Here is a 15,355-nt window from a genome sequence, read left to right on the forward strand (position 1 = left end):
CGGAGGAGGTAATTAGTCGATGGCCTTAAAGTCGGATTACTCTTCACTACAGCGAGATGGGGTAATATGTTATGACTGCCTCAAGACTGGTCCCACTCTCCTCTGTGTTGGGGGGGGGGGGTCGAGCTAGCCTGGGGCTAGTCCCATCTATTGACCTTCACTGGAGGTAGTCTGTTTGGACAATATGTTTGCCTGGACTCGCTCCCATCAATTGATACCGTAGGGACAATAGGTGAGGATCAGACCTGTGCCATGCCCACTGTTCGTCGTGGTGGAATGAGGCATTATTTGGGAACCTCAAGGCTGGACCCACTCTCCCCCATTGGAGGGTCAAGATGGCCTCTAGCTCATCTTACCCTTTGGTATCCTAAGGGGAGGTAAGCTATTCGAGCAATATGTCTGATTGGACCCTCTCCCAATGGTTGACGCCCACGAGGAAGGTAAAGTGTGTCAAGCTATTGAGGACAGCCCGCACTCAGGCGCGGGAGGGATAAAGCAACATTCAGCATTACACCCATCCATTTTTCTCCCGTGGGGAGGTAATCAGTTGTTAAAGATTTGATGTTGAAGGAGGTATTTGTCGATGGAGACTTGTTCACTAAATTCCTAAAAAAGACTAGCATTTTTTCATTAAAACTGAGTTTATACAACAGGGAATGAAATTTACCAAATTACAGGGGGTTTGGGTTGCTTTTTGTTTTCCTTATATGCGCCCCTCTCCCCTCCTTTAGCCAAGATAGCTCGCATTTCCCACGGGAGATTGTCGCAGCTTTATGAGAGGTGCATATTCACACTACGTGTCGTCTCGTCAATCTTTGGCTTCAACTCCTGCATGTAACATTCACAACCCAAGGCTTGCTCTCCACGGATCTCCCTATCCCTTCAAGTGGTAGGTGGAGGTGATCGCCTTCAACTTGTTGAGCTTTGACCTGCTGATGATGGCGTTGTAAGAGGAAATGGCTCTTACCACCAAGAAATTGACCATTACAGGGGCAGTGTAAGGAGCGATGCCCGCTAAGACAGACAAGGTGATCATTCCAGCTAGTTGGATCGTCTCTCTGGGGAAGCCTTTCAATGGCATTGGGGCTGGTAGAAGTCAGGCTACATCTATCCCCATTAGGGTAAATGCCTCCCAAAACATCTGCTGAATTGCCTTTGTCGATGATGATCTTTCTTATGGTGAAGTTGGTGATCTGCATAGTAACACCAACTCGTTGTCATGCAGATAGAGGACTCATTCCTCATCAGCTTCTCCATAAGAGATCATGGGGCTGGGTTCACCCCTTCTATACTTGATGGGGGCAGTAGGAGGCCAAGTAGACTTCTTGGTATCAGGCCTCCTTGGCGTGTGCTTTCCTTCCAAACAAAGTATCCCCTTCATTAGTGAAGCCCCCTGCTATAATTTAGATTTCCCCCATTAGGGGCATCCCTCGGTGTGGTTGCTGTGAGGGAGGGCGCGGAGGCTCTCGCTTGACCTCCCTTCTCCTCAGGCTTTCTGCTCTTCTCTGTCAATATCCTCTGTCGGGGCTCCTCTCTCGAGAACTCCCCCTCCATGGCCATTCTTCTCGTCGAGATGGGGGGCCTTGGTGCTGTGCGGTCCACCTATTACGAACGACAGTCGCCAATGTTGTGGCTGGTCAACTGGTGGTAGGTGCAATAGTAACTCTTTTCCTGGGTTGGTTGCCTCTCCACCCTCTGGATGGTGAACACCAACCGGTCATGCCGCTATGTCATATTCCTTGAGGTGGGCTCTTCCTTCCTTGCCTCTAGAGGCTTCCACTCAGCTTTATCCCAAGTATGGCCTTTAACTGGGGCTTTCCCTTTCCAGTCCACTCGCTCTAGCTCATTTCTCCTTGGTTTAGCCAAGGCACAAAGGGTGTCCTCGGTATTGATTAAGTTGTCAGTCTAGTCCATGAATTCCTGGAGAGTTGTAGGGGTCTTCTTTGCCAACTCTTCCATGAACGCGAACCATGGCCACACTCCCCCTAGGAGTGCCGCCAAGGTGATTTTCTCAACCGGGAAGCCTTTTGTCATGCACTCTTTGTTAAACTTGGCTACATAGGCTTTCAGACTCTCGTCTTCCCTCTGTTTGATATTGAGAAGGAATGTTGCAAGGTGCCTCCTCCTTCTGCTAACCATGTGATTAAATTGAAATATTGCATATCTTATACATTTAGAATCAATATATTTTATTTATTTTATTACATTATTATTGGTTTTATATAAAAAAAAATTAAAATGAATAAATTCGAGTTGTGATTTAAATTGGTTAATAGCATGGTTTATGCTTAATTTTAGAAATTGTGATTTAATTGAGTAATTTTTCTTTATATGTACAACACATTTTTTTATATATTTTATTCTTCTTATTTTATTTTATTTATCTTTATATGTAGTGATCAAAAGAAATGGAAGTGGGAGTTAATAAAAGTGACACACTGCATGGGACCCAGAAGGGATACTTTTGACCTAAGGAGGCTTTGCATTTTGAGTCAAGTTTTGGCGCACCACACGGATAAAAAGAATTTATTTCGGATAGAGACTTCAAGACCTGGACGGGCAACAAATTTTTTATTATTATTCTATTGGACAATTTCACGCCGCACACTTTTATTTTTGGCTGGGCATTCATTTTAGTGCCGCGCATAGACTTTTTATTATCTCTTGGGGCATTTTGAAGCCGCATGATTTTTATCCTCTTGGGCATTAATCCATTCATGCCGCACAGATACTTTTCTCCTAGGCATTTTCATTGCCGCACGAGATTGTTAGTGGGTAGAAGAGGAACTACAGCACTGTTGAAGAGCTTCTTGAGGGGTCCAATTGTTGTTACAGTCTAGCCTCCTCCACTGCTTTCAATCTCCATCTCTATCCATTTAGCTTGCTCTTTTTATTTCCTACTTTTATTTAATTTTAATTTAAAATTTATGGTGTATTCTTGATATTTTTGTCTTAAAAGTTTAGGAATTTTATTTGTTGTTTAATTTATTTTATGTTAGTTATTTTTCTTATTTCTTTAAACTTCCATTAAATATGCATTACAATTACATTTTAGATTGATTAAAGGTTAATTAGGACTTAAATAAATTTAGTTTTATTATTTAATTTTCAAATTAATTAAAATTGTTTAGCGTAGTTGAGTCCTTAATTGTTCATTTCAATTTATTAGTCTTTTATATTCCATTTCAACACTCAAAAATCTAAAAATGCGAATCTAGTCATTAACTAGTGTCTTTTTTTATTTCCGTTGCACTCTTCCATTCATCGTATATACCACCATTTTTGTTTGTGAAACTTTTCACCATTTTATACAAGTTTGAATTTAAACAACTTTTCTCGAGGAGATGATTTATGAATTTTATTCCTAATTATTACACGACCTCCTCCTGCACTTGGGATAGCATTTGTACTACTCATTTTTGAATAAGTCACCATGAAATGGGTGAGGAACAAACCGGCCAACTCGTCAAAGTTTGTTATGGAGCCTGGTGTTAGGGAGCTGAACCATACCCTCGTTGACCCCCTTAAAGTCAACGGGAAGGCCCTACAAGCCACCTCCTCAGGGCATTCATGTAGGATCATGTGGGTCTTAAAGGTTTCGAAATGTTCCACAGAGTCTTGAGTTTCGTCATATACCCCCATATGGGGAACCCAGAATTTCGACGGCAGTGGGACTGCTATTACCTTCGCCTTGTATGGTAGGCCTGTACTGAATAGCATCTACTCCACTAATGATGAGCTACCCATCCTCTTCATCACCTTATCATACTTCTCTTTGAGGTTGTGAAGCTCATCCTGCATGTTCTTCCTCTCTTCCTGTTCGTTGTCAGCTCCTTCCTCCCACCTGGATTCCTAGCACTAGGATCTCCGTGATGTACTAAATCCTGATTGTTGTCCATGAGGGTCTGGTTTTCCTCGTAGAGAACATTCATCTCATTAGTTAAGTCTTTCCACAAGTTGTTCCATGGCAACTATTATGGTCTCCATGCCTAACTCAGCGATAATCCTCAAATGAAATTGGAAAGCGAAGATACCACAAGTAAATTCTTAGTTTAGAATTCGATGCATTTACCTGATGGCTAGGGATCCATTTATACTCTACCCCAAGGGTCAGACGACCATACCCTGTGGCCTGGGTGGAGGGGTGTCCTCTCGGGATTCTCTCCGCCATACTTCCTTTAATGTGGCATGATCCTTTGGATGAAATAATTAATTCAGAGTATTTTCCTAGGGAGTTCATTTAATGTAGCGTGATATCTTAGTATTGCTTTGGAGTCTAGTCCCCTCCATCTATCATGCTTCCCTCCCATTTTTGCTGGTTTAGCCTTCCGCACTCCCTGCATAGCGTCTCATTCTGATCCAGATCTGTATGCCCGGCTTATGCAGGTCGCGAGTTTTCGACCGAGTCGCTAAGGGGCTTTGTGGGCCTAGGTTAAGCTTTTCATGCCCCCTTGGGTGTGGGGGACCCTCCTAATGTCTGATATGGTCCTTATGGGCCTGAGGTCTTGAGAAAATTTTTCCTAATAATACTAGTATGTGTTAATTATTATAAAATAATGTATTAATACTATAATATAAATAGACTAATAGTTTAGTTTATATAAATAACATATTATTACTAATATATATAATCCGTAAAATTGGAAAAACGAGATTGGATCTAACCGAAACTGAAAAAGTTAGAAATTTCATTTTTGGTAGTAAATTGGTTAGGTAGCGATTCTTAAATTTTCAAAACCGGTATTATACGGGTTTGGTTCTAAAAAATGTCAAAATCAAATTAAACTAGACCGATTATACCCCTATAGTTGACTTAGAAATGACACTAAAGTATATAGCTTTTACTCTATGGTATCTCTCTAGCTCTGCTAATTCGTAGTATAATTGATCTCCCTCCAACGTGTTCCACATGAAAAACAAATGGGCTCCTGAATCTTTCGCCGCCCTTGATTTCTCCCTAATCCTTGTATGTCCCCTCTCAATTCCGTTATATCACTACAAGATTTAGGGCCTTTTGCAGCGATTTTAAATTTGTTGAAAATAAAATCGCTGTAATAGTCTGTTAACAGCAACAATTTTGATACGCTGCAGAGTTTTAAAACAGTAAATTTCTTTAAAGACTATTTACAGCGATTTTATCTTTATTGCAACGAAAATGATTGCTGTAAAAAAAATACCAGTTTATTGCTGAGAATTGCAACAGTTTTTAGTGTTATTGCAACGATTTTTGTCGTCCGAGTTAGGGAAATGTTTTTGCAGCGCTGTATCGTTCGCCACTACAGCTCATGACCGCGCCAAACATCCCATTTCACTTAAAATTCCCCCCAACTTTTTTTTCCCTCACGTTTGCTCACTCCGACCGAGTTTTACCTTTCTGCTGCACTTCGACCCGTTCCCACCAAGCTTCATCGTAGCTCAATCCACCCAAACGAAAAGAAATTTCCCCTGTGTTCTCGAGTGGCTTCAGCTCCTCCACCTCTAGCCACTTTCCCGTTTCTCCCATTCGGGTTTCGTTCTATATCAGCCCTTTTTTGGTTCAGATTTTTCAAAAAAGATTTTGATCTCCCAATCGTAAACCCTAGTGTTTACACGTCCTTCCATAACTACATTTGGCTATTGTCACCGTTTGGGAAGCTGAATGGGTCCGTTTCCACCTTCGCTGGAATAGACGATTCCATGCCTCCATTTCCGGTCCAAAGTGCCTAGTCCTCTGTTTTCCAGAATGATCAAACAAGGCTCCAGGTATATTCTATTTCTTGTGAATTTATGAAACCCCTTTACGAGTATCTCCTATTTCTTGTGTACTTTTTGCAACGTGATATGAAAGTGATGTGAATGTGTGTTTGTTTGAGGTATAATGGTTGTGTATCTGCCTCTTGTGTTTGGATTGCTCAATCTGTGTGTATGGGATTGCCAAATTAATGCAGTTTTAGTAATTCTGTTATAAGTTTATAAAGACCCTGTAAAATGGCTTGAGATTTCTTCCATTTACGTAAGCTAACTCATCACTATCTTTGGAAGACAGTGATGCACATGCCCACCTCCCTAACATGTATATATCTAGGGTATGGTATGAACTCAATCTACTTGTTGGTGATTATGACCTTGTATGAGATTATATACAATCCATTATGATGCGTTTTGACAATATTATAGTTTTGTAATTGTCTGTATAAAATTAGGTTCTAATTATATACTTTTATGATATATAACTACAATCCGATTTATTAAAATAAAATTAAATCTATAATGTTTTAGTAAATAGTTATATATATAGGTTATAATTTTGAAGTATAAGGTTCAGTAAGAGAGGTTTTCATGACTTCAATTGATCTTATGGGAAGTACCCAAGATAATACCTAATGCATTTCCCTTCAAATGTGAAAGATGTTCACCCATTAGCCTTGTAATAGGCTGTATTATATAGCCTCCAAAGTCCATGCATGTGAGTTTGTTTATGGAGATGCTGATTCTGTTATGCCCAAAGATGCTTTTGTCAATGGGAGAACATTTCTTTCTGTGGTGAGAATTTTCTGTCTGTCCACTGGCAAAACAAAAGAAAGTAGCATTTTATTAGTTATGATACCAAAGTTTATTAATAAAAATGGGGTACAACTAAATCAGGAACAACTTCATTCAAGGATTTCATCCTTAAAACACAGGGATGACCAAACCTATGATGCCAAAGTTTAACCAAAGTGCATTTCATGGATACAAAATAAACAGATAGTTGTTCAAATACTCATTTTTGAACAACTGAACAGTTTGATCTTGTTCATTGTGATTTATGGAGATCATTATACATCCACAAACCGTTGAAGGTCACGAATATTTCTTAACATTAGCAACATGATTGTACATGTGCTACATAGGTATATCTTTATTAATGCCCATTTGAAGTCTCAATCATCATTGCAAATATGCAATCCAAACTGATTAAAACACAACTCAAGGCTTCAGAATTAAGAAATTCTGTACTAATCATGGTACACAATTTTTTTGTTTGTCCTTTTCTAAAGTCTAAAGATGTCTTACATCAGTTTAGTTGTATTGAAGCTCCACAACAATTTCTGCTGTAGAGTGCAAGCGCTGCAACCACCAACATATTCTAAACATAGCTTTGAAAAATTATGTTTCAATCTCACTTGCCTTTTCTTTTATATGGTGATATTAACTTTTTCAGCCACTCATATCATTAATCTACCACCAACACCTATTTTGAATAACAAATCTCTTTGTGAATTACTTTTCCATTCTCCTTCTAGTTATGATCACCTCAAAACTGTTGGATGCCTCTGTTTTGCCTCATTCTTAACTAGATCCCGATCCAAATTACAACCTAGAGCACAAAAATATGTTCTCCTTGGTTATCATTTTGTTATAAAAGGTTATAAACTCTTAGGTCCTGTTAGAAATGAATATTTTATTTCTAGACATATTGTTTTTCTTGAGCATGTCTTCCTCTATAAAATCTTGGCCTCTTTGCCTTTTCCTTCTCATACCATCACCAAATCAATCATAAATAGTACTTCTTGTTGTTCTGCCTTCAACAACTCTGAAGTTGATCAACTTAATCCCTACATGGAGACATCTCTTTTATAAGACCTTCTTTATCTCCATATTCAAATAAAGTTTCAAAATTACTGTATCTTTACCATTTTGAATTTCATCTCAAATTCAAGGACCTCTTGGTTATTTGTAGAATTCTTATTATATCTCTTTTACTACACACTCTACATCATATTTTTTCTTGTTCTACCATAGGTTCTTTTTCTCATCCTGTAGGTTCTTTTTCTGTTCCTGTAGGTAGTCAATATGATATTATAGTAACTATCCTATGATGATATCAGCGTTTTTCATAGATATAAATACTTTGCCCTTGAATTTATTTTCTGTTATACGCTGTTTAAATTTTATCATCAGGCAATCCAATACTCTCATTGGAGAGATGCCATGGTTTTAGAGATCGTAGCCTTGGAAACAAAAAATACTTGGACTATTACACTTTATGACTTGAGATAAACAACCCATTTGGTTGTAAATGGTATATGAAGTCAAATATAGAGCTGATGCTTATACTGTATGAATTTCCAACTGGGTTGGTTGCTAAGGGTTATACCCAATGTGTTTTGTTGGATTATTTTGAAACCTTCTCACCTCTATTCTAAGATGGTCACTAATTGAACCTTACTTGCTATAGCAGCCGCCCAAAAAGGGCATTTAGTACAGCTTTATGGGTTTAATACTTTTTTAACATGGTGATTTGTTGGAAGAAGTTTACATGATTTTACCTCATGTTTTCAAACTAAGGGGAGTCCAAAGTTTGCAAATTAAAGAAGTCTTTAAGGTTTGAAGCATTCCTCACATAAATTAGGTTGTTTTGAGTTCAATAAACACTTTTTTTGCACGCTGTTTTGTAATGCCCAGAACTGCTTATTCCCTTTTCACTAGACTAATGGCAATTCATTTAATGCTTTATTTGTATATGTTGAGTTATATTCTAGAAACTTTCAATAATTTCCAGGTGTGTTGATTAGCTGAAACATTTGATTGATGAAAAATCAATGATGATAAATCTTGTAAAGCTTAATACTAGTTCCTTGGTCTAGAAGTGGCTCGATCTTCTCAAGACATTTCTTTATACCAACGATAATTATGCACTTGAGACAGTTCAAGAGGCTAGTTTGCCTGATTTTGTGCGCTGCCATATGACTTGATTTTGTAAAAGTGTTACACGTGAAAAACCCATTATGCATGAATGTCCAGCCAATTATAGCAAAATAAATGAAACATGGTAGCATACTTATTTCATCCTGTAACACAAACTACTAATAGGCTGCAGGCATTCTGTGCATATGCTTATACAGACCCTTGTACTAATTTCGAGAACTCTAACTTTAGGCTGTCTCAGATTGAAAGAGGAAACTCATCAGATAAGAACATCAAGATGAAAACCAAAAACCTATAACCAGATGAAATTATATATATATATATATGAGTAATGCTTTTCAACTTCCTATTAACCATCGTCCTGTTATGTGGCATCAAATTTTTGGAAAATTAATTTTTTTATTTTTCACCTACTTTAGAAAAAATAAATTCCATTATTTGCCAATCATCATCCTAGTTTAGGGTACCCAATTGTTGGTTTTTGTGGTCTAGAATACATTTTCCAAAAATGGGTGAAAACTTGGGGTGAAAAATGGAAATCATTATTGTAATAAAAAAACATATTCTTATAACAATAATAAAACAGTTGGTGCGCTCAAGTTGTACCATGTCCTGCCTCCAATATTCCCCTAATGTTCATGTGAATTCCAAAATGTGGAATTTATCCATACATGCTAAATAATAATATTTTGACTATAAGCAAGTTTCATTCAAAACTTGAAAAATATGGCTGTGAGAATATTGTGTTATAATATCTACTTACCTAGGATGGATTTATGCTCCTCATAATCCATGGTGCTTAAATGGGAAAGGAATTGTAGTTTTAGGATATACCACAAACTATCTGTTTAAACTGTAGTGTTGCAAACAAGAAACTCCTTCATTCCCTTTTTCTGCAGCAATGTGAACTTGTACGTGAAAGACTGTCCAGCCTGAATTAATGGTATTTGGAACTTAATGTACGAAGGCCCATATGGTCCAGTAGGAAAGTCTTTGCTTATCCAAATTTAATTGGATAAGCATTTTAATAACAAAAGAAAATGAAGGAAGATTCATAGCAATCAGCTACTTTTATCCATTATGTTTGGGGCATAATGCTGTCTTACAGTGTATGGCATTTCCTAAAACTGTTGAGGCCTTCTTTGATATTGATACCAGTGGCATTTTTGCATTGTATGGTGTCTCATTGGTAATTTCTTCATCTTTTCTATCATCTTCTTGGGCATATATGACTGGGAATGGAAATATTCTGTTCATAGTGACAATCTTCCTGGTGGTTCAATAGAAATGCAAATTTCCATTCTTTGAACCTGTATATACTTGTATGTCATTAAAAGTTACCTTCAATAACAAACCAGCCCGAAATACGATATATATAGAGAAGAACACATGATAAACAGGTACATCTAGAAGCAGGAGATCATGATCGATCATTTTTCTGGAGTGTAGCTTCTAGTACTGGCAGTCACCTTGAATTGCTGTGATTTAACGTGGTTGAGCGTCCTCTAGCCCATTGTGCCGTGAGATGCACAATGGGCTAGAGGAAGCTTTTGTTGGTAATTAACAGATTGCATAAGTACTACTGAAGTACTTATGCAATCTGTTGGTCTTATATTATTTATTCACACGGGTTTGCATAGTTGTATAATGTTTTAATGCTTTCATGATACCTCTAACATGGATTGGTGATAATAAGTGTTGGGGCGTGATTATCTAATGTGAACCCCTATACTAGTAATGAGACTCCTCTTATGGATATCTTTTTGAAGGACAAGCATTTCTAACTTGGAATTGGCCGTCTTTCCTATCTGTAATTTTTTTCTCTATATAAATGTTTATGGTATTGATATTAGGTTCTCTGGAAATTTAATACATATATGGGTATACGTATTCAAGTCTTGCCTGTTATTTATGTCGCATAGTTGTTTCCTAAACAAATGCCATCATTGTTTTGTACCCTAGGAAAATTAGGCTGTAAACGGTGAAGTGCAACTTTTGGTGGTCCATTTGGGTGATTCTTCTTATTATCTTGCAAACATGGGCCCTTTTCGAGGTAATTACTGTATATGTCTGTAAGTAACCACTATTATATGCCTTGATTGATATATTTTATACTTGAGGAACAAACCATGCTACCATATGTTTCAATAGGTAGCAATATGGTAGTTTCAGTTCTGTTGGTTTTCCCTCATGCTTGTCGGCATAATTCCATAAGATGTGAAGTTTAGCAATGCTACCTTCCAGCTAGTTTTCCTGCAATTGGTTTTGTGACACTAATATTTTAAGTCCAGCCTCATTATGAGTATATGTACATGCAAGGTTGTGCTTCAATAGATTTCCAGCGGGGTCAATATTACCCTTCTCACTCATTTTTGTTACTCTTATTTTTATATTTGCAAATTGCACCATTTGAACCATTTTGCTAAATTATTGAACATGTTTGGTGGCTGATGTATCAGAAATTATGTGTATTATAAATGTCTAAATATAATACACCCTTTTGTAAAGTTTTGTATTTAATACATATATGATATCTAAACGTGCATGTCATTTTTTCAGTTAGTAATTTAGATTCTGAGAGTATGATTTCGTACATAAAAACATTGTATGTCAATAACCTGATTATCATTCCTTGCACAGTAATTTGTCCTGCTAGTGTAAAGCTATTCTGAATACATATGATATTTAGGTAAAACCGTTTCCCCTACGATGACAACACACTAAGTTACAGGTATAAAATTAAAATCTCGTTTCACTTTATGGGGTGAGTGAGCCTTCTACCTATTGGATTATCAATTTGGGGAAAAGTCGTCCATGATATACATGTTCATCATACACTGTTAACATCTACAAGTCATTTGTGAATGGATTCATTAAACATGAATCCACATCACTATCACACATCCTTCCTATTTCACAACCTCCATACTTTAGTAGGATGTACCTTCGTTTAGCAATTGCAGTTCAAATTTGCATTTTGAACTGCAATTTCATGAAATAAGTATCTTAATTTCAAGGAGAAAAAATTACTTATATATACCAACTACACGCTTCCATAACCTCCATTCTAGTTCTAATTCCTGTTAGCATCTTTATATGCATTTTAACGCCATATACCAACAACTACCCAGATAGTACCATATTTAACATCTTGACATATTCTGCAGCAATTGGTATACTCCTGGCATGTTAAAACCAAACTGTTCAACATAACCTGTATCATTCCACAACGATCAGCATGACAACCCCGGTTAGCATCATCACATCCATCTTCTCTTGTCATCCACTACATGTTGCTTCGAGTTGGATGCTTATATTCTGAATACACCATTCCACTTTCGCAAAATCATTGAGATCTTTCCTCTTAGCTAAATGGAACCCTATTTACTATACCAAGTAACTAATATGCTGATTTTAACTATTTTAGATGGACAAAAGCTGGATGAACTTGCCTAATAGACTTCGATCGCCTGCATATGCCGAGGGGGTTAACACTTGGTCTAGATAACATTGTTAAATATAAAAGAGCCGGACATTGTGCACTATATATTTAGTAGTTCGTAACTTGAAGCTTTAGGTTCCATGTGGTCCACCCCAATGTATAGCCCATAACTACATTAAGGTCTCATGTTAAACTGGGATTAGATGAATGAATGTGTTTGATTTATTATATCACAAGGAAATGATTCTTTTATAATGTAATTCCATCATATTCATTAGTGCAACTAAGGAAAGTTCAAGGTTTTAGTGTTATGTTATTCTAGTAATTTATGGGAGTACTTAATATTGGATAGTTGGGCAAATTGTGGCCGTTTCATGTAGGTGAACAAGTATTGGAAATATTTAAAAACTGGGTTTAAGGTATAGGGACAAAATTAATATATTATTTCATCAAGGTCTTTGGGCATATATAAGTATTTCAATTTAGTTTATAAATTAGATGTATAAATAATTTAGTGATTTAAATACTAATAATTTGGTTGAGTGTGAAAAATGGACAATTTAGATAGCCGAAGCGGGGAAAAAAAATGGCCTATCTCAATTGCAGCGACTTTTGCTCACTGCAATTGACCAGCGAATGTAAACCTAAAGCGTTGCAAACAACAATAAAATTGATGCAAATCCCTCATTGTAGCCTTTTTTTGACGTTGCAAACCTCCTAAAGCAACGGCATAGCACGCTGCAAATAGACGTTTATAAAATTTGTTGCCTTAGTTTCACCTTAATTAAAAACGTTGCAAATATCTTTAAAAGCAACAAAACAAAAATTTGATGCTTTTGATTGGAATCTATAGCAGCGCTTATATTTCAATTGCAGCGGTTTTATGCTGTTGCGAAAAAGGTCTAAGGCAACGCAATTTATAATTGTTGCTTTGGACATTATGCTTTTGCAGCGCTAATGTTTCAATTACAGCGTTAATTTCTCGCTGCAACTAGGATCAACAGCAACGAGGTTTGGTTATTGTTGCTATTAACCAAACCTCTATTTCAGCGATTTGAGCTCTATTGCAGCGAATTAAAGTGTTGCAATTAAGCATAAAAACAACGAAAACATATACACGCTGCTTGAGCGGGTAATCTATTGCAGCGAATTTTATACTAATTGCATCGTATCATGATTGCTGTAATTGATATTTTGCAGCGCTAAATACCGAATTTGTAGATGATTTTTACAGCGTGAAAGCGAATAAAATACAGCGATATTAATACGCTGCAATAGATATCTATTTCAGCGTTTTTATCGTTACGTTGCAATAGATCAACAATAAAGGGTTAATACTGTCGAACGTGCAAGGAAGTTTATAACGCTGGAATTGAGCAATAGCAGCGTTTTCATAGAGTTTTTGCAAGAATTTTAAGCGCTGCAAAAAGCCAAAATCCTTGTAGTGTATATAAAATCATGCTTCCATTTCTTAAACACATTAGGATGGGCTAGTTCTGAGCTTGCACAGTTTTAAAAGCATTTTCTTTTCTTTTTCTGCCCTTTAATGAATTCAGGAGTACTTCAAGCATTTCGAGGACTTGTTCTATGATAAAGGAATTTTCCCATATACGTGCTCTCACTTACCTTATTTATGGACTTCATCCTAATCAGTTTCAAGTGATAAATGGTGATGGTGCAAAATTCTCCGAAAATAATAAAAAAGAAATTTTGGCAATAATTATCCTAGAAGAATCCTGATTGGAAAAAATTGCCTGAAAGATATTTAGTAGTTTCTTTACGCTTGCTCCGAAAGCAATCTTCAGGAGCTGCAGTCCCAAAAAGAGAACAGACATTAGTTTTGCCTTAAAGATATTTAGTAGCCACTTTAACTGACAATTGGCTTTTCTTTACTGCCAGTTTTGCCTTCCTTGCTACATATGGATTGATGAGACTTTGCGTACTCCCACTGTCAATGAGCACCACGACCCTTTGCTGATTTATGACTCCCATGTTTTGATTGCCAGTTGCCACTGTCAGTTGATTATAGCTTGCTGCCAAGTTACTAAGCTGTTAAAATATGGCTTTTAGCATCTACTTTTGCCTCTCCTACTCTTCCTTCAAGTGCATTGACTCTCCTTTCAATACTGACACTGACTCAGCCAATTGCACATGATAGGTACCCCACGTCGTATGAACGCGGCTTTGAGACGACTGTTAAGGACAAAATACTATATAAAATATGTAAAAGTAAATATAGTGGCAATTTGAGGAGTCATTGCCTCCACAATGTAATTCTGGATAACTTAAATGTTAAATCTATCTCATATTTAACCAATAGACCTTAAAATAACATCACATTGAAGTAGTTAAAATCTAAATATAGCTACAATGACTTCCAAAAGATTTTTCAAACTTAGAAGTCTTTATAGATAGGCCAAATGTGTATTTTATTATTTTTTTCTCTTCTTTCGTCATTTCTTTCATCATTCTACTCAACTCCAATTACTATTTTTATGAAAAATCTATTGCATGGAACTCAAATAAAATAAATTATAAAATAGTAAAAAATGATAAAATAAAATAAATAATATATAATTAAAAAATATTAAATATGTTTTAATTATTAATTATTTTATTACTATATAATAAATAAATAGATAATTGACGATTTAATGTGAATAGTTAAAATAAAATTCATATTATATTATTTTATTATTATATAACGAAAAAATAACTATTCTAATATAAGAATTTATGTGAATGAAATATTTAAAAGTTAAAATTCATTTTATATTTATTAAAAGTGTCTTAACTTTAGCTACTCCATTAAATTGCTCTTATGATTTCTCATTAATAAATTGTGCAAATAAATAGATGAATAGAAGCTGACAGACAACTAACCGAGTAGAACACTTAGAAACACGTTGTCCACTTCCTAGACCAACTACACAGATACTTGATGCTGCCTCTTCCACGTAAATGCTTCAGATGCTTTCCACCTCTTTGATCCAACGGCCACGAACTAACTCCATCTTACCAACGTTATCCTTAGTCAAATGCCGGCCATCTCAATTACTTATCTTCTGCCTCGTACGCTAGCCTTCCGAAACGCCATTACTCTGCCTTTCCTCCATCTGCTACCAAGCTTGTGACACCCATACGGTTAAACCCCCCCGAGGTAAGATTCTGATCTCTCTTTCTTTATTTATTTTTTGGAATCGGATGATTTGGTTTAGAACTTTGAGATGGTGTAATTTCTGG

Source organism: Carya illinoinensis, chromosome 10, assembly GCF_018687715.1.
Source record: "Carya illinoinensis cultivar Pawnee chromosome 10, C.illinoinensisPawnee_v1, whole genome shotgun sequence".
Taxonomy (NCBI): Eukaryota; Viridiplantae; Streptophyta; class Magnoliopsida; order Fagales; family Juglandaceae; genus Carya; species Carya illinoinensis.